Here is a 20,672-nt window from a genome sequence, read left to right as displayed (position 1 = left end):
CAATTATGCCTAGCTGGTCACCAAGGCAGGATTGGAGAAGGTGTTCAGGAGAAAAACAAGCAACCATGACCTCCAAGGATTAGAAATATAGAAAAGGCTCCAGAGACCCCTTACAGAGAGGCTCCCAGCAACATTCCACTATGAGCTATCTTCCCAGCCAGGCATAGACCCATAGGCCAGGCATGGAGGTCTTCTCTCACCTGCCTCATCTCTTAATCCTCAGAGGCAGAGGGTTTTATCATTCCAGTCTGTGTTGAGAAGGAAAGCACAGAAAAGTCACCAGAGAGGCCCACAATCACACAGCGAATCAGATAGCCAAGCATCTGGTTCCAGAGCTGGTGCTCATCCTCCTGTGAATGAAGCACTGCCTCCAGAATTTTCTGTTCTTACCTTCCCTTCTTATCCATTTACTCATCCACAAAATGAGAAAATAGTAGTTGACTGAGGACAAAATGGCATAAAACATCCAAAGCTCTTTGAATAAAGCACAAAAAGGACTTTCCATCACTGCCTAAGGCCTGAGTCCTTAAATCTGTCCTCTGGGGCTTGAAGACATGGTCTACAAATCAAGACCTAGGTCAGGACAGAATGTGAGCAGCTCTTCTCCAACCCTGTCTCTATAGTGATGTTGCTAGGAATTGTGGGTTTTGCGCACCTTGGAGAGTTTTCTCATTCTAGGCTCAATGGACATGGCAAAGGGTCATATTCATCTTGTAAGCACCCCATTCCAAAGTTCTCAGCACTATTATGTCCCTGCTCCAGCCCTCCCCAGTCCTCTGGTCACATAGCATTCTTCCAGCCAGAATACATTAAGAGCTCCCTCCCCCTTTCACGGACACTCTCCCACAACTGTAAGGCCATAAAACAACCTGGTCACTCTTCCCAGGGAAACAAAAAAAGAAGAGGTTAGTGTTTGAAGAAAAATTTGATATCCTTATGTAAAAACAAATGGAAACCCCAAAGATGGGAAGTGCATGATTCTCACCTTTAGCAGCAGCCAGGCTGTCTGTAGAAGCAATGGTCTCCTGATAATATGGCATTCATTAGCTTGATGGTCTGGTCCTTCCCCTCTGTGGTCTTGGTTACTGAGGGAAGACTGGAGATGTATGTGAATGTGGGGCTCAGTTTTTGAAATGAATATATTATTTTAATGTAAGATGAGAAACAAACGGTTAAGAAAACAGTAATGCCCACTCTAGCTGTCTATCGGGCTCATACTTCTGTGTTTCTCAGCTTGAGAGATTTCACATTACCAGTGGAATGAATGGTTCTCTTTACATGGAGCGCCCCTTCCACCTAAGCTACGAGGCAAATGCCAGCTGTCCTCATGGAATCAGTTCAGTGTGGCAAGTCAAGCAACAGACCTGATGTACACAGAGCTCACGTCCATTCAAAGCAGTTGGTGACATCTAGGGAGCCACAACCAGACGCAAATTTCCCTAAACACTCAGAGTCTCGACCAACAATATGAAAAGAATCAGCCCCTCTCCCATAGAGAACTAAGAAGGAAAGAGAGATACACTGCTCAGGGCCTGAGAATACTCAGATGGGATCTAGTATGGGTGTGGCCTGAGATCTGAAACCCCTGTGGGCAAGGGAGACTCCAATGGTGAACACTTGGGACTTGAGAAACTCAATATGGCAGAAATAGCAAAGATGCTACAACTCCCTCCAGTGGAGAAATATGAAAATTTAACAATGTCTAGGTCAAATTTGACCGCCAAATAAAAACTGGTCCCAAACTCACAATATAAAGTTGTCCTTTAGAGCTGTTTTGACTTCAGATTACAGTAAAAGACAGGAACATTCAATTATTAGGGAGGGAACCCCTGATTTGTTCCTTCTTGTTCTTCCTACAATAATTCTATATAATAATAGATGACATTATGACATGTTCATATACATATTTTGATCATATTCCCCTTCATGATCTTTACCTAGCCCACCTCTAATACTACTGATCCCTTCCTGTTCCCTAATAATCCTTATGCTTTCGTGACTTTTTTTTAAGATTCTACATAAGAGAAAAGACATTGTAATGTTTGTATTTCTGAGTCTTTAATATACCACTTAACATAAGCAGTTACATCTGTTTTCTGTCAAATGGAGTGATTTCATTCTTCATCAAAACTAAATAATATTCCACTGTGTAATATGACCCCTTTTGTCTATCCATTCATATATTATTGGGCACCTAAGCTAATTCTATATCTTAGTTATTGTGAATAGTGTCATGATAAATATGGATATAAGTATTTCTGTTGTATATTGACTTTAATACTTCAGGGTATAAACCCAGAAATGATATGGCAAAATCATATAGAGGTTCTAGTTTTTACTAACTTTTCTGAAGTGCTGGGCATTGAACTCAGGGACTCACACATGTTAAGCAAGTGCTTCACCAGCCTGGAAGATTATTTTAATTAGTTAATTTATTTATTTATTTGTTTTTTCAAGACAAGGTTTCGCTGTAGTTTTAGAGCATGGCCTGGAACTAGCTCTTGTAGACCAGGCTGGTCAACTTTTATTTTATTGAGGAACCATCATAATTATTTCCATAGTGGCTACAGTAATTTGTAATCCTACCAATAGTATAAAGGCATATCCATTCTCTCATCTTTACTAGCATTTATTAGGTTTTTTGTTTGTTTGTTTCATTGATGACTGCTATTCTAACTGGGGATAAGATAGAATCTCAATGTAGTTTTGATTTGCATTTCCCTGATGGCTAAAAAGACTGATCATCTTTTCATGTATTTATTGACTATTTATATTTCATTGAAAATTGTTCAGTCAATTTGCCTATTATTGATTAGATTATTTGCTCTTCTTGTTTAGTTTTTTTACCTATGTACGTATTTTGGAACTAATCCCATGCCAGATAAATAGTCGGCACAGATTCTTCCATTCTTCAGTCTGTCTCTTCACCCTGCTAATTATTTCCTGAGCTATGCAGAAGCTTTTTAATTTGGTGAGACCCAAATTGTCAATGAGGGTTAGGACTTGGCTCAATTGTGCCATCAGCCACTGGAGAATGGAATTCACAAGTCTGTTTGGGAGATGCTTGGGAAGTGATGCTATGGAAGTCTGTGGGTAGCGAGAGGCAGCCTCCAGCCACAGTGCCTTCTGCATCTGTGCTTTGCTGCCCATGCAGATGTGCATGGCTAAGACTATGGCTTCATGAGGAGGAGGGATGTGGATGGCAGCCAGTTGCACTAAGAACAGAAAAGCCTGGAATCTGATTCTTGAGGCAGGCTGTGAGGCACAGGGGAAGAGGGCAGCTGCAATGAAATACACCAAGAAGCACTTGATATTTTGACAACTTTTGAGCAGGAGAAAGGGGACTCCAGTTTGTCTAGGAGAAGACTGAATTAATCCTTTGCTGGGCCAGGTCTGTTGTATATATTCAACAAGAAGTCATAGATTCCCTTAGCTTAGGAAGCAGTCCCTAGCAACTATGAAGAGACAACAGTGTTATCTGCCCTACCTGAGACACTAGGGCTGAATTATGTGCAAAGGCAGATTCCTCCTAATCCATCCTAAAGGGGAATGCACAGAGCAAGCACTTTGTTCAGACCTCAATGCGGAGTTCACTTTCTTCCAGGTACAGATAGCGGAAGTACTGACAGCCATGTAGATACTAAATGACAAGTGTGACTCCAGGATGACTTCAGGTGGGCAGGAGGGCCTAAAGATACCATGGCAGCAGCTTGCTGGGGCCACATGCCACTTGGGAACCAGGTCCTAAACTGGTCAAATAGGTCTGACAGTGTATACACAAAGGGGAAAGAAAGAAAAGGCCAGACCCACCCACCCCCATCTCCAGGCTGGGCCAGGACCCAGAGGGATTAAGTACAGCACGCTGATGGTCTCTCCGTGTCCATCTCTCTCCCTCACTATTTGCTCATACCCCAAAGCCTTTCAATAGAGTAGCGGTGGAGCCTCAAGACTCCTTTTGTGTTGGACTTCATGCTTAGTAGTGCATGGGCTCTAATTACTGCTTCTCAACAGCGCAGCTTAAATTATCTGCATTCAAGCTACGGCCTCCCATTGAAAACAAAAAATGATCAGTGAGGTTCACAGAATTCCTTCTGCAATGAAAGCTACATCAGCCCATTTTAGACTGCAGTCAGGAGAGTTAGAAACTGAACCTCTTCCTGCTCTCAGAATAATTCATTAACATTTTTACAGTGACCTTTAACTTACTGAAAGATATGACCTCTCTGATCAAATCAGATGCACCACCTGTGGAAGGAGAACCTGTCACCTTGGGTTTTCAAGTCCTTCCACTTGCTTTGCTGCCTGTTTTCTCCTCATTCATTGGGGAGGGCAGCATTTCCTGACATGTTCACATTTTCTCTTTTCACTAATTCTGGTGATGGGTAGCATTTCAAAGGTTAGTTTTGGTGAAATGCCAAAGCAGAAATCTTCGGAGGCAAGCTCGAGGCTGCCTGGTGTAAGGCAACTGATAACTAAGGAAGGACCTAGATTATCCAGGTGAGGAAGTGGGGAAAGGGACACATGTCAGATTTCAAAGAGCCACTGATCAGAGTCCAGGCTTGACCTGCAAGCATCTTCTCTACCAGACATGAACGTGTTTTCCTGAGTGAGCCTTTTTATTTCATACCTAACAGGATCATGCTGTCACACTTAGCTTTTCCTTTCTGTCTTAACTGAGCTACAAATCTGCTTAGTTTGGGACAAATATTTTCGGAGGCTACTGTAAGAGGATAAATGTTAGGCACACTGTGACATACATTTGGAGAGATTGATCACTAACACCCCAGGGTTGAACAGCTGTCTTTTAATCACTCTGGATTTACAGGAAATGTAACAGCAATGCTCAAACACTTAGCACAAAGATTACCAATAATCAATTTTTTCCCAGTTTCCTTTTGTGTTTCTGGGTATTGGTAATGGTGTTTCACCCTAAAGTTTTCCCCTTTTAGATCCACCAGGATCATAAATCACAGGCCTATGGAAACCCTGCCTGAGTCTATTGTACCTTTAGGCTATATCCCTTAGAGGTTGGCAGAGCCCATAACTTCGATCTGCTTTTAAAAAACTCCTAGTACTCTGACCTGGCTGCTTTTGAGCTTGAAGGGAACAGCAGAATAGACTAAAGTGAACCTTGAATACCTACAAGCTCCAAATTCTCAAGTTAAACCAATTATGGACCAAAAGTATGTGGGAAAAAAATCTGTGTGTTATGAGCACATACGTTTTTCTTGTCATTACTTCCTAAACAATATAACATGGTTATTTGTTATAATCAGACTTTCCTTTGGGCTGCCAGCTCACCAAATAATGACATGGAGACTTATTATTACTTATGAAAGTTCAGCCTATAAGCTTAGGCTTGGTTCTAACTAACTCTTGTAACAACCCATTTATATTAATCTACGTTCTATCATGTGGCATTACCTCTTTTCTATCTTGCACCTCCTGTTTCCTCTCTGTGTCTCCTTTTTTCTTCTTCCTAGAGGTTCTCTGTCCCCAGAAGTCCCGCCTAAACACTTCTTTACTAAACCAATCAGAAGGTTCCCTGGCAAAGACACATCTTCACAGTGTAACCAAGTATTCCTCAATAATGTGTATTGTATTACATAGTGTAAGTAATGTAGAAATGATTTAAAGTACAAGAAGATGTATATAGTATCTATGGAAATACTACCGTTTTATTCAAAGGACTTCAGCATGCACAGACTTTGGAATCTGAGGGAATTCCTCACATCAGTCTTGTTCTGTGGCATTGCTGATTCCTGACTCCAGCACTGTAACAGCTCCTAAGATAACAAGTAGACAATAGGGTTCCTGTTTAGTGGTTGATTGAAGCACAGGAGTTGCATGTTAGACTGGGAAACATTCATCTTATACTCACAAAGAGGGAAGGCACAGAGTTTCAGTTGCATCAGAAGAAAAAGTTCTCCAGATAGACAATGATGACAGTTACAACACACCGTGGAAGAATCCATGGAAGAATTCCATGCCACGTGGTTGTACAATTTAAAAGGTTGAGACAGTTGATGTTCTGCCACATATGGTGTGTAGCACAAAACAACATTTCTATCCACATAGACTGAATGTACAAGAGTGTTTCCCTAAGATTAGAATGGAACTAAGAAATTCCTGTCATCTGCTGATGTCATAGCCATTTCTGTCAAGAAGCATTACATTATTGTGGAATGCTGAGCTGATCAAACTGACTTCACTGCCACTTCAATAAAAGAACATGCGCAGCTGTGTACTCAATACTTCATGGAAGTGAGAAGAAATGGTTACATTGCTAGCTTTTTGTCATTACCTAGACTTTCATGTTTGAGTGTGCTCTTACTACTTATAAACAAGAAGTTTATAACAATTGGCATGTTATACTAGCAGTTGCTCTTCTCGTATTTACTGAGTCTCTTGATTGCATCACAATGCCACAGTAGAGTCATTGACCTGTATGTATCATGTAGATTTGTATAAGTACACTCAAATGTGTTCCCATAATGATGAAATCACCTAGCAACACATTTCTATGCCCCTATGATTAAGTGACACATAGCTGTGTCTCAAAACAGCAAAATTGAAAAGGAAATATTCTAAAGTTTTAAAACACTTATTAATTCTCCACTAATTAAAATCAACCTTTTAAAATATTATTAATGTGCAGTATCAAAACAGCATCAAGCTTGCTATCCATTTTCCTGCTTAGGAGCAGCCATGAGTGGATGTCTGCTCATCACTTAGTACAAATCATGTCGTAGTGAGCACATGTAAGTTAATCACTCAAAATTGAGTTACTGCACATATCCATTGCATAGAAATAAATCTCCTGGTAAATTAAACAATATGATTGGAATTCTCTGCAAATTTTAGAGAAATGGCAACCTGGGAGGTACAAAGAAATGACTTCACTAGAAATAGGTATCATCACTAATTTTGAATAGTATGAGAAGCCCTATATGCTTCATCTGCTCTCTGAGTACCTACAGGTCTGGGAGCACCAGAAAGGCTGACAGTTTTCTAGATACTAAAGAGCCAATTGAGGATATTGTCATCCAGGATTGACTCTGTGAGCAAGTTTGGGGCTTTGAAATACAGTTCTGGCAAAGGTTAGGGATCTCAACTACAATGAGAACAGGTTCCAATGTCTGGCCACTGGCACACAGAGTAAGAAAGTAGAGCCTCTGATAAGTGTTCAGTTCAAATGAATTGTAAAAAGTTGGCACATCTGGTTGTTATGCACACAAGACCTTTAGTTTTGAGCTCTTGGTGGTTTGGTAATATCTACTTTTGAGAGTTATTTGTGTCTTCACAGTGGTCCCACTCATGGCTACCCCTCAGCCACAGGAAACTTTCTTGCCTAGCTTTGAATGTGAGCAATAAATGTGGCCCTTTACATAAGTGTAAGAATGTGGGGAGGAGGGAATGAACCAGGGACGGAGGTCCATCTGCTAGTCTTCACAGAATCCCAAGTTCTTGAGACTATTGGTATGGCTGATTTCTATTGCTGATAGAATCTCTTAGTCTTCAAGACTTAAGAGCTTTGATGAACTCAACTCTTTTCATGTTGGGTAGAAGAAAGATCTCTGGCCCTCATGTAAGGACACTGACTGCATTGCATCTTTATGAGCTAGTTTTGTTTCTGGTGTTTCTACAACATTTGTGGAATGTCTGAATATGTGTATTTCTTCAGCTTCCAACAAGTTGTGACATGCTTCTGGTAGTCCTTGGTACACGGTATTCTGTTGTTGCTGCTGTCATTGTTATTAATGACATTTATAAGAACAAAACAAGATGTCTGGCAGCCATTTCACAAACTACAGCAACAGTCACACATGATAAGAAAAGCCCAGAAGACAGCTAGTTTAGGAATTCAAGTCACTTGTGTTATTATTTGTTTTTGAAGTTGAGATGTATTCATACCACTCAAACGTAGCACTGAGGCCCCTGGTAAAGTCAGTCAACTGCAGTCTTATGAGCTGTGTGTGGGTAGTCTCCACTTACAGTGTGTCCAGAGCTGCCATTTGGTTCTGACTAGCACAGGATCAGGTGAGCATGATTTAAAGGCTACTTGGCATATGTTCTTTCTTCTTAGGCTTAAAATGCAAATTAGTAAGAACACTTAGCTATTCTGATTCATGAGGGCACAATGTAATCCTAGTACTTGGGACACTGAGGCAGAAGGATCACAAATTAGAGGTCAGCTTGGATGTGGTTACATACCTCCTCCACCCCACACACCACAAAAGAATGATGTTGTCATTGCTGTATTTGGGTAAGCTTTCTGTAGGTCGGCTTTCTGTCACTTTGTAAGACAAGAGGATTTCTTTGGCTCACACTTCTCAGTCCACAGTCAAGGCAGAACACTATGGTGGGGGACACATATTTCACCAAATCTCTTCAGTTCACAGCACCTGGGAAACAAAGAAGCCCAAAGAGACAGGGCTATTGGAATTCAAGGACACACCTCACTGATCTAACTTCCTTCCCCTTGGCTGGCCTCAAGGACCTTACCTCCCAGCACCTGCCCACCTCTGCCACAGCACCACATGCTGGTGATCAGGCTGCTATCACAGGGCCTTCAAGAAGCATTCAGCATTCAAGAAATAGCAAGCTCATATCACAGAATTGAAAATAATAAGACATTTATTGTTATTACTTTCTGAGTATAGATTGATTTCCTATGGAAATTTTGTCCCTGGATTTTTTGTTTTTATTTATTTTGGTCATTTGACAGACACATTACTAATTGCTTTTATTTGCTTTATTAATTTTTAATTTGAAAACATCTTCCCTAGGCCAGTTATATCACAAGGAGTTACCTTTCTTTATCTGCATCCTCAGTAAGGGCCTGAATTTCATTAATTCTCTATTAATTGCTATATTTAGAACAATCTAGATCAAAGAATTAAAATAGGGTTGATAGGGCAGTCTCTAGCAATGCTTTAACCATAGAAATTTTCATTCACTTCATAGAGGTCCAGAGACATATGAGTCTGTTCTACCACGCTCTTTCTTTAGCCACTTCCCCAGCTCAGGAATTACGCCACATTAGAAGTGATAAAATTATAACCAAGGCTCAACCATTAATAAAACTATGTTAGTAAAATTTTAAGTTGTGGCATAACCTCAGGAATTTACAAGTATCCACAAAGATCCTGTGGCAAGCCATAAATTGACTTGTGACTTGTTAGACCTAGATAGGTTGATATTTACTATAGATTTTAGGTTCCTCCTCCACGAATAATTTAACACAAATTACAGTATCTTGATGTCAATCAGCTGAGTGAGATTCTAGTTCCATATGTCCTCCCAGAGACTTCAGAGATTTGAAGACAGCTGAGATGTATCATCTGTCTCCACAATGAATTCTTTGCCACTCTCCTGGCTGCTTGCCTCTGACCTAAGTACAGGGCGCTAAGAGAAGACCTTCTGAATGGGTACGAATTGACCAGATCAGTAATTCTCAACTTGTGCATCATGACCCTTTCGCAGGGGTCTTATATTAGATATCCTGCTTATCATATATTCACATTACAATTTATAATGGTAGTAAAATTATAGTTGTGAGGTAGCAATGAAAATAATTTCATGGTTGGGGATCGCTATGACGTGAGGAACTGTATCAAAGGATTGCAGCACCAGAAAGGTTCAAGCCCAATGGGCTAGAGCAAACAAAATGCTCCAGGTGTGTTTGGTGCAGTGGAGAAGAGGAGACTCCCCCCATTCTTTCCTCTCCATCTGCCTTGTTCCCACTGTCCCACACACTGGGTAGCAGCCACATCCTTCAGCAGCCCTGCTCATTGTCTTTGCCAATTCCAGCCCATAACACCCCACCACACACACACACACACACAGAGAGAGAGAGAGAGAGAGAGAGAGAGAGAGAGAGAGAGAGAGAGAGAGAGAGAGAGAAACTGATAAACATTTCTCTGTAACTCTGTATTTTCTTTGTATCCAAGTAGGTAAAGTGTTTGATGCAATGTTGGACAAATGAACAAAGAAAGGGAATGAGTCCTTGTGATGGCTCTAGAGTCGTCAGCAGACTACTCAGTAAGACTCTTTATAGGCTTTTGTTCCATATCATCTCTGAAATCACATCTTGACTTTCTGGTATGTTATTGGACTTTTCAAAAGATTTTAAAATTCAGGAACTTGGCTCCAATAATTGCTCTTAGGAGCTAACACTGCCTCTTTTCTATAGGTACATTCAGTTTGGATCAATTATTTTCTTCACAAAAACCCACAAAGTACATATCAGAATTAAATACAATCCAGTCTCTTAATTTTCTATTACATTGTTGGTTTTCAAATGTGTATGGTATTCTACTAATGCAAATTTAAGAGCTTGAGTACGGAGCTGGAGATCTGGATGAAGAGCAAGCCCAAGATGGTGATATTTGATCTGTACTTGGGTATGTTTGCTGGAATGTGCTGGATATTGCAGGTGTGTTACACTTCTCTTTAGGAAAGCTAGTCTAAGGGATAAAGAAATATAACTCAAGGCTAAGCAAGGTTACACAGACCTTGGGCTTCAGCATTAGAAACAGGGGGATCTTGTATACAGTCATACTATCCTGAATGTTCCTTTTCTCATCTGATCTTGGAAGCTAAGCAGGGTCTGGCCTGGTTGGTATTTGGATGGAAGACATATAGGGTTCTTTAACCTGAGACTGGTAGCTTAGAACAGACCTTATGAATTCGGAAATCTGAGGAGCCAGGCTAGGTTGTCTATCAATTAGAATATATTCAGTTTCTGGTAACAATCAACCCAGTTCACTATAGTTTAAACAAAAAGCAATAATTAATTTAAAACATATCTTACTGACTCCTACAAGGGAAAGTGCAGCAAGTGGCTTCAAGTTGTCCTAAATCATCAGCTTAACCCTGTCACCAGAGATTTGGGATTATCTTTTAGAATTTCCCTCATCCTACAGCTAGCTCCCCCTTGTGGGCACACTGTAGCTGTCTGCAGTTCTAGAGGCTGCCACCTTCCTCCTGCCCCACCCCTACCTTGACCCCATTCAAAGAATGCCATTCCATCTCTATGTCAGAGGAGCAAGGAAACGTCTTCCTTAGACCCTGGATTTCAGGGGCTTGTTGGATAGAAAGGACAATATGCATACTATGCCGCTCACTGTCAGCAAAACTGAATGGCCCGCCTCTAAAATCTTGGGTGGGATGAGGTTCCTCCCAAACATTTTCAAGCCACTTGGATAAGAATGGGTGGAGCTATCTAGAGAAGGCAGACACATTTGGTGTTGAATAGGCTACCTATCTGCCACCTTGCACTGCTGCAGTCAGCCTTGGTGACTGTCCTCTTGCATTCACTCACTCTTGCCATGATCTCACTTTCCCAAATGCTCAACCCTATGGAAATCCAATTATGCTTTGGGCCCAGTCTCTAATTGAGAATTCCTAGGGATGTGCCATCCTTAGAACTGGATCTGTATGTGTCTCCTCATGTTCCGAGGACCCTCAATTTCTAAGCTCATCTGAGTAGTCAAAAAATAGGGACAAAAAAGGAAAGTTTTCTGATTTGAAAAAATGAAATTAAAAAGCAACATTGAGTGGTCAGTGAACTGTAATCCCCGAAGCTCTTGCTCCTCTGAGGTTCAATCTCCTTTTCTATTGTAATACTTTGTTAAAATGTAGTGTCTAGGTCCCACATCTAGAATTTCTGATTCCATGGGACAATGTGGGACCCAGGAATTTTTATTTTCAGTGGGTTCCCAAGGGATGCAGCTGCCTCTGCTCCAACTCTCCTACTTTGGAAACCTCTAGCGTGAACAATCCCCATGGATCCTTCCAGTTTTGATTTTTAGAACTCTAGAATTTTGTAGTGACTCAAAACTTAGCCATGTCTCTTCAACATGGCTAAGTTCATTTCCCTTGGTTGTACATCTAGTGGTAGGACAGCTGGATGATGTGGTAAGTGTATTCTAATTTTTGAGGAATAGCAGTCAGAGTGACTCTTATCAAAGATGCTAAGGAGAACAAGTGCTACCAGGATGTGGAAGAACTAGAACTCTTGTACATTGCTGAGGGAATGGTAATTAGTACAAACATTACATAAAATAATGTAGCTATTCCTCAAAAGCTTGGCCAATAACTTAAGTTTTATATATTATATTATATATAAACTTTAGTATTGCTAGCTAGATCTTATATCTTAAAATAACCCATTTCTATTAATCTGTGCATCACCACGAGGCTCATCCTTTACCAGTAAAGTTCCCAGGTATCTGTCTCCAGCAGTAGCAGCCTAAATGGCTTTTCTCTGACTCCACCTTCTTTCTTGCAGCATTCAGTTTAGTTTTCCCAACTAGCTCTATTCAACTCTATCACAGGCCAAAGCAGCTTCTTTATTCATTAACCAATAAAAGCAACATATATACAGAAGAACTTCCCACATCATCTCCCCTTTTTTGTCTAAATAAAAAGGAAGGTTTTAAATATAGCAGAGTAAAATTATATATAACAAAACTGGTATCAAGCAACAATTAGAGTTACAATAATTATATCTACTTTGTCTTTTATCATAACTAAGAAAAGAGATAATTATCTACTCTTCAACTTTATCAAAGACTCCAGAAGAATATAATATTACCTAACTTAACAGGAAAAGCATTGTTAGAAACTTCCAAAACTCTAGAATTGAGTTAGATTAGAGTTACCTCTACTCTAGTTAGAATAGAGATACCTTGCTATCTGGACAGTCACCTAAAGTTCTTCTGTAACATTAGGGTACCCATCTTCAGCCTACAGGCCCATAGTATCTGGCAGACTTTTCCATGAAGCAGAAAATTTCAAAGACATTTCCACCTATACTGGTAGTTGTCAGTCACTTTCTTCTGTGTCCTGCAGAATGTCTGACAGACTCTTTAATGAAGCAGGAACTCCGAAGGACTGTCTTATCTTTAGACAAGTTAAACAGTCATTTTTCTGTGGGTCTTGCATGTCCAGTTCATACAGCATAATATCGATCAGTCCAGGCAAGAGCAGTTTCTTTCCCAAATGTCTAGCAAATTCCATAAGGAGCCTCTTTGATGTCCATTTTCCTCTTGAAGTAGATATGTCTCACTGTCATGAAAAGTCCTAATTTCTTAAACACTTTAGATGCCATATTCCGTTAATCTTTAAAAGGTTTGAAGAATATCTAGCCATCTGAAATATATCGCTGTACATCTAGAAAACCTAACATGACTACAAGCTTAACTATTATAGATGATTAGCTATTAACATGTATTTCTTAATATACATTTTTAAATGAGCCACACAAACACAATACCTTAATCAAGAGCAGAAATATACATATAACAAAATTGACCTTAAATTTGTATCAATAAACTAAGATCCATACCAATACAAAGTATACATCTCCATAGTATATCCCCCTTTGAATGTAAATAAATATTTATAAACAATATTTCAGAATTTTGGTATAGTTCTCTCCAAACTGCTTCTTGCTTTTTGTTGGGCAAAGTAATTTTAGGTGTTTATGAAGACCTTCACTGGTTCTTGTTACATTGAACCACATTAGTCTGGAATAAATCCCCAGTGGAAACAAAATCATAACCTATTTTCCAAAGCAACATATCCTTAGACCCAAATTTTGAAGTCAAGATACCTTTAATATATATATGTTGGTTTAGCTAAGCAGCTCATACAATGAAATATCTCTCTGTACTTAGCTCATTCGCAGTCAAAAATTTCAAAGAAAACACAACAGTATACATAATCCAGACTCTCTGTATACATTCCATCTTTATGTGGCTTATTTTTATTTACTCCTTTAATCCATGAATGTTTGTACTGTGTCTCTTTATAGACATTTTTTTTAAAAATTACTTCTTTTTATAACTGTCTATATTCTTTTTTTTCTCTCCTAAGCCTATATACATTTATTCAACACCATGACCCATTTATAGGTCTTTTCCATCTGAATTTGTCTTTATTGTGTATCTGTAATCCTTTTCTGACCAGGACCACTTCTTAAAATGCTAACCGGCATGACTAGGACTAAGGTTGCCTTGCCTTTTGGCTCCGTCCAGTAAAACATAATGGAGGTATGTTCACTACCTCTGCAAGCCATGCACACTGCCTCAGTTTGAAGTATGCAGCAGGTCTATGATGCACCATTAAGCAGTTTGTAACACGATGCTCATGAACTTCATTCAAGTGCTTGGCTTCCTGAAAGAACCAGAGTTCATGCTGCCCGAACTAGGAAGCTGTCGTTTCTTATTCTGAGTCAGTAAGCCTTTCCTTAAAGGAGCCCTAGTGCTCCTGTTTGCTGCCAGCAAACAGAGCTCATCCAAAAAAAAAAAAAAAGAATATGTGGCTAAACTTTGTTTTGTTGTGTGTGTAGAATTCCTTCCAAGCTCTCTCAGGTTATATGGATTTAGGTGGCACACATGGACTTCACACATCAACTTTGTGTAGTTTGGGCATTTTACAATATTGATTCTTCTACTCTGTGAACAAAATATGTCTTTAATTTTATCATCTTCAGTGTCTCTCATCAATGTTTAAAATGTTTCATGATAGAGGTCTTTTGCCTCTTTAGCTAAATTTATGCATAGGTACCTTTTTAAATCTACAAATGAAATTTGTTTCTTGATTTCTGTTTCAAATAAATCATCATTAGTATTTAATAGTGCTGATCATTTTTTGTGTGCTGTTTTATATTCTGCAACTTTGGTGAATTTATTTAGTATATAAGTAACTTTGGAAGTTTCTATATGTAAGGTCTTATCACTTGAAAACAGTGACATCTGACTTCTTTTTCAATTTGGATGTGTCCTCATTTTTTATTTTATTTGTGTCCTCCTTTTCTTAACCTCACTAACAATCCATTTTATCTTCTTTAAAAATGGTATTGTTGAGCCAGGCAGTGGTGGCACACACCTTTAATCCCAGCACTCAGGAGGCAGAGGCAGGTGGATCTCTGTGAGTTCAGGGGCAGCCTGGTGTATACGAGCTAGTTCCAGGACAGGCTCCAAAGTAACCCTGTCTCAAAAGAAATGTTGTTGTTGTTGTTGTTGTTGTTACCACTGCTGTTATTTTATTATTATGTTTGCATGATATGGGGGAGCACATGCCACAATATATATGGAGGTCAGATAACACCTTTGTGGAGTAGGTTCTCTTTTTCCATCTTTATTTGTTTACCAGGGATAGAACTCAGATCACCAGGCTTTCATAGCAAGCTCCACTACCCACTGACTCATTTCACTGGCTCTCTTCTATCTTATCAAAAAACCACCTCTTTGTTTCATTGATCATTTAAATTACATTTTCTTAGTCTCTATTTCTTTGTGGATTTTGTTTGTTTGTTTTATTTTCTGCTTGGAGTTTTAATTCTTTCCTTCTAAATTTAGGTTCAGTTCGTTTTTCTAGTTCCTTGGGATGCAGTATTAGAGATTTCTCTTATTTGATCGTTATAAATTTCCCTCTCAGTAGGGTTTTGAATGTATCCCATGGATTCAATTTTCATTTTCACATGGTTCAAGAAAGTTTAAACTTCCTTCTTTGATGATGGAAGGATATCTCAGTAGTTAAGAGTACTGTTTGCCTTTCCAGAGAACCTGGATTCATTCCCAACACCCACATGCTGGCTCATAATCATCTGTAACTCCATTTCCAGGGGATATTATGCCCTCCTCTGACTTCTGTGGGCATTGCACATATATGACACGCAAACATACATGCTGCCAAAACACTCATACACAACAATAATAAATAATAATAAATGAAAACTTTCCTTCTTGATTTCTTTCTTGACTCATTTGTTATTCAAAAGTAAGTTATTTGATTTCCATGTGTTTATAGTTTACAATGTTTCTCTTTTTCTTGATTTTTGACTTTATTGCATCATGATTAGAAATATATATAATAAATATAATTTCAGTTCTTTTAAATTCATTGAAACTTATTTTATGTAATATTGTACAGTCTTTAATATTCAATACTTTCATTATTAATCTGTCCTAGATAATATTCTGCACAGGGAAAAACATGTATTCTATTGCTGCTGGAAAGGGATGTCCTATAGATAATTGTTAGGTCCATTTGGTCTCGGTTGAAATTTAATTCTGTCATCTCTTTCTTGATTCTCCACTTGGATGATTCATTCATTATTGAAAGGAAAGGGTTAATGTCTCCAATATTATTGTATTAGAGTCTATCTCTCCCTATAGGTTTATTAAAAATTTGAATTATACATTTGTGCATTCAGATATCAAGTGCATGTGTTTATCAGCTTTCTGTCACTGTGGCAAAATACTACGACAACCTAAAAGGAAGAGAGATTTATTTTGGCTCACAGTTTCCAAGGTTTTCATCCACAGTGACTTGGCCCCCATTGCTTTGTGCCTAGAATGAATCTGAACATCACTGTGAAACAAACCATTTCATATTTTGTGGCTAGGAAGCTAAATCAAGAGGAATGAGGCTAATGCCCCAAATACCTTCAAAGACACTACCCTCACAATACATACTCACACACTCAAAGACATAAGTTCCTATAACTATGCCCCATCTGCTAAAGATTCCACCACATTCCAGTAGCACCATGAGATGGAGACAGAGCCTTCAAATGATGAGTTTAGGTGTTAATGAGCTATTAAAATCCAAACTCCTTAGACACTATATAATAACCTTCCTTCATCTCTTTCTACTGTTTTGGATTTAAAAATCTGTTTTATTTGACATAGGTATGGCTGCTTCTTCCTTTCTGGAATTCTGGAATCCCTTTTACATGAAATTTTCTTATCTCATCCCTTCATTTTTAGTATATGTGTGTTCTCAAAGACAAATTAGTTTCTTGTAATCAATATGTGATTGGGTCTTTCATTTTTATCTGTCTCGTCACTCTATGAATTTTAATTAGATAATTTGGTCCATTTACATTCAAGGTAATTACTGGTATCTAAGATCTTACTATCACTGTTATTTAAAGTTATTTTCTAATCATATTGCAGTCTATTTCCCCCCTCTCAAAGTCTTCCTTTGTGGTTAAGTGGATTACTCCAGTCATATGTTTGATCTCTCACTTATATCTGAGTTTTCCATTACAGATATTTACTTTGTGGCTACCATGAGGCATATAAAAATAATTTATTTTCTAAATGTTACCATCTTGGTTTGGCTGTAAAGATAACTACAGAATCAAAAAGAAAGAGAAAATATACTAATAAGAACACTTTCCATGTGCACGCTATTTCTTTTCATCTTTTGAATCTCTGATACTCCACTTTGTGACTTTGTGTATTGCTCATCTTTTAGTATATTAATGTATTCATATTTTTTATTTTCCCTTTGGTCTTCATCCTAAGGCTATGAATAATTTATGTACCATGCTTACAGAATTAGATAATTCTCTATTTCTATAATTACTCTTCTTTGTGAGTTGAATACCTTCCCATGTTGAATTTTCACTCATTAGTATCTTTTGCTTTAGTGTTTGCTTGTGTAAAAGGTCTCAGAAAGATCTGCTCTCAACTTCTGCTTGGGAATGTTTTTATCCCTTCTTCCTCCTCTAGAAAAGATAGCTCTACTAGATATAGTATGCTCGGCTAACAGATTCCTTTTTTTCTTTAGTACTGTGAAAATCCCCCCCACACACACACCATTTGAGACCTTGATCATAAGAGAAGGGTAAACAAAGTTGAACTAAATTTGATGGGAGCCATTTGGCCTTTCTCTCCTTGAATACTTGAACCCTTCTCTAGGGCTGGAAAACTTTCTAGTACTATTCCTTTATGTAAGGTGTCCACTGCTTTGGCATTCTCAGGTCTTTCTTGGATACTTGCTCTTTTTATATTGTCCCAAAGCTTTCCCACTCTTTCTTCATTCCTTTTCACTCTTACATTCTCCATCTGTTTCCAGCCACCTGTCTTCAAGCTGACCCCTTCTGTTTAGTCTATCCTGGTTTTGTTGTCTCTTTTGTTGGTTTTTAATTTTGCTGAGTGTATTTTTCAGCTCAAGAATTTCTCTTCAATTTTTAATTGCGCCCATCTTTTTGCTAAGTTTCCTCATTAGATTATCAACATGTTTTCTTTAAGCTTTAAACAAACAGCTGTTTTCATTCTCTATCTAAGCTGTATTCCATACTGATTACTATCTGGTTAGTTTCTATACCTTGTTTTCAACACTAAATGAAGTTATATTTTCCCGAAACCCCTTGATGCATATTGCATGTGGAATCACCTTGGGTTTGAAGGATTAGTTATCATAACAACTTTAGTTGTGCCTGACTTAAGAGAAATTCTAAGCAGGCTGCTTATTTTCATGTGCCTGCAGTTACTTCCAGTGCTTCAGCACTGGATAACATCCAGGCCCAGGTTTGCTGAGAGTCTGCTGTTGATGCATTGTCAATATTTTTAGTACTATAAGGCAATCCACATGCTGATTTGTTCCAAATACACTATTGGCATTTGTTAAGAAAGAACTGGAGTGAGGGCCAGAGAGACGGTGCTGCCGGCAAAGGCACTTGTCACCAAATGTGACAACCTGACTTCAATTCCAGGACCTATGTGGTAGAAGGAGAGAACTGACTCCCACAGGTTGTCCTGTGATCTCAACACATGTGCTGTGGTTATGAGCACACCTACATAATACACATACATACCTACATACATACATACCTACAGAAATACTTTGGAAAAGTAATGAAAATAGAGCTGTGAAAGAAAAGGAAAGTATCAAGAAAAAATAATCTGCCCCAGCAACTTTCTTTCTGGGGTCAGGGGAGACCCAAATACCTCTCCTGTAGTGGTTGGCCTATCACTATATAGTAGTATTTTGCCTAGATCTGGGAATACTTGTGAATGGACCAGCCTCAGGCTTCTAATTCGTCATACCTGTGGCTCTTCATACCTTCATGTTGTGTCATAGCCCAAACCACAACCTGCTAAGATCATTATAACTCTAGGGTCAAACTAAAGGCCACAGTTTTCTGCTCCACCTATTATTAAGGCAGATGCAGATCCTCAGACTGTCTACAACTCACTCAAGGCAATGCTAGCTGGAATAGATACCTGGCCATGCATCTTCACCTAGCCCTCGAGCTATCCCAAAGGCTCTGTTCACAGGCCTTTAATGTCTGCCCACTGTTAAGTTTCATCAGCCTAGCATAAAACTTGATAACCAAGTTTTCTGCTTTATGCCTTGATCTACCAATTATGAATGCAATCTTGGGCCTTGCTCTGCTGCCTGAGGATGAGACCATATTGTAAAAGTAGTTCCCGTTGTTCACCTAGGTTAATGGCAAAACTGGGTTACATCTGAGGCTCACAGCAAGAACCTATGTTGTCTTATCCTGTATGTGGTGGTCAGTTCATATCTCAACTGGTGTTGATTGAGTCCACATTACAGATCTGCTACTGTGCCTTGTGCCATGGGTTCTAAAGTCTATCTGACTTGGAGATAGATGCGCTAGCCAAGGTTTGGGGATGAGTTGTAGCTATTTCTCACTGTTTTTCAATGCCTACCTACTCCATTGGCTGCCACCACAGGATTAACTTAGTTGTAGTAGTTCTCAGATCAATAAATGGTACTTCGCTCTAAGCACGCAGGAGTGTACTCCAGCTTCTCTGGGGGAACTTAAGGAGACAAGAAGCACCGTGGAATCCAGAGGCTGAATGACAGAGATGGGAGGTGGTGGGGAGGAGAATGGAACACAGAGGCTATAAGGCCATTGGAAAGAACCCAAGCCTGGGCGTAAGGGTGGAGGTGCAGTGGCTCTCCTAACCCAGACCTCCATGGTGAATCCCAAGTGTCATGTGTCTCAGCAACTAACTCCCAGGGAGAAACAGATGGAAATTGGAAGAGCTCAGTGCTGGAGACTTCCTACTCCTCTCACTCGTGGCCTCTGCTTCCACTCTGGGCCCTGCTTCTACCAAGCTATTTAGCCTAGATCCACCTTTCACCTTTTCTGCTTCCCTTCCTGCTTTCAGACAAGGGAAAGTGCCCGTTGTTGGGACAAATAAGTCTCAACAAGGTGCTATGGGTTGTGTTCTAGAGTGAGGAGCTCTGAATTCTAATCTGCTGTGGTGTGGGGAAGGGACTTTTCCTGCTGGGAGCCTCGGTCCCCACTGTGTCTGTTAGCTTTCTACTGCAATAACAGACACCTAAGATTTGCACTGCTGTGGAGATTCGAGTGATGACTATCTGACCCCATTGCTTTAGACCAAAGCACCGGCCAGCATGACAGGAGAGGGGAGAAGGGCTTTTGCACTTGCACCTCAGAGCCAGCTGTAAAAATGAGAGAGAAGAAACAAACATTCCAAAATTTTCTAAAGTCTCCCATCACATCCACCTCTGAAAGATCTACCACCTCCCAACACTATCCAAGATAAGGCCCTGAGCCTTTAACGAAAAGAAATGGGGTTAGTAGTGTGACCAGTCTCTTAGGGTATTCCAGATCCAAACTGTAGCACCCACTTACTAAGTTGAGAGCTGGAAGGAGCCAGTGTTGCTCTGAAGGGGGGCATTCCAGAATTCTAAAGACAAGGTCTCCAAAGGAGGGGAGGGAGGGAGGGAGGGAGGGAGGGAGGGAGGGAGGGAGGGAGGGAGGGAGGGAGGGAGAAATCAAGCAAGCAAGCAAGGAAGGAAAGAAGCAAGCAAGGAAGGAAGGATGAATTTCAGGCAACCATGTCAAAGGAGTCTCAGCAAACCAG

At 39.6% G+C, this 20,672-nt stretch overlaps 1 protein-coding gene across 5 annotated transcripts in view; it reads left to right on the top strand.

Annotated features, from left to right (window-relative positions):
- Positions 1 to 20,672, top strand: part of Mamld1 (mastermind like domain containing 1) — a 129,428-nt gene that overhangs the window by 90,167 nt on the left and 18,589 nt on the right. The window lies entirely within an intron of this gene.

This window comes from Chionomys nivalis, chromosome X, assembly GCF_950005125.1.
Source record: "Chionomys nivalis chromosome X, mChiNiv1.1, whole genome shotgun sequence".
NCBI lineage: Eukaryota > Metazoa > Chordata > Mammalia > Rodentia > Cricetidae > Chionomys > Chionomys nivalis.
The sequence above is the reverse complement of the archived record's forward strand: the minus strand, read 5'-3'. Positions and strand labels throughout refer to the sequence as shown.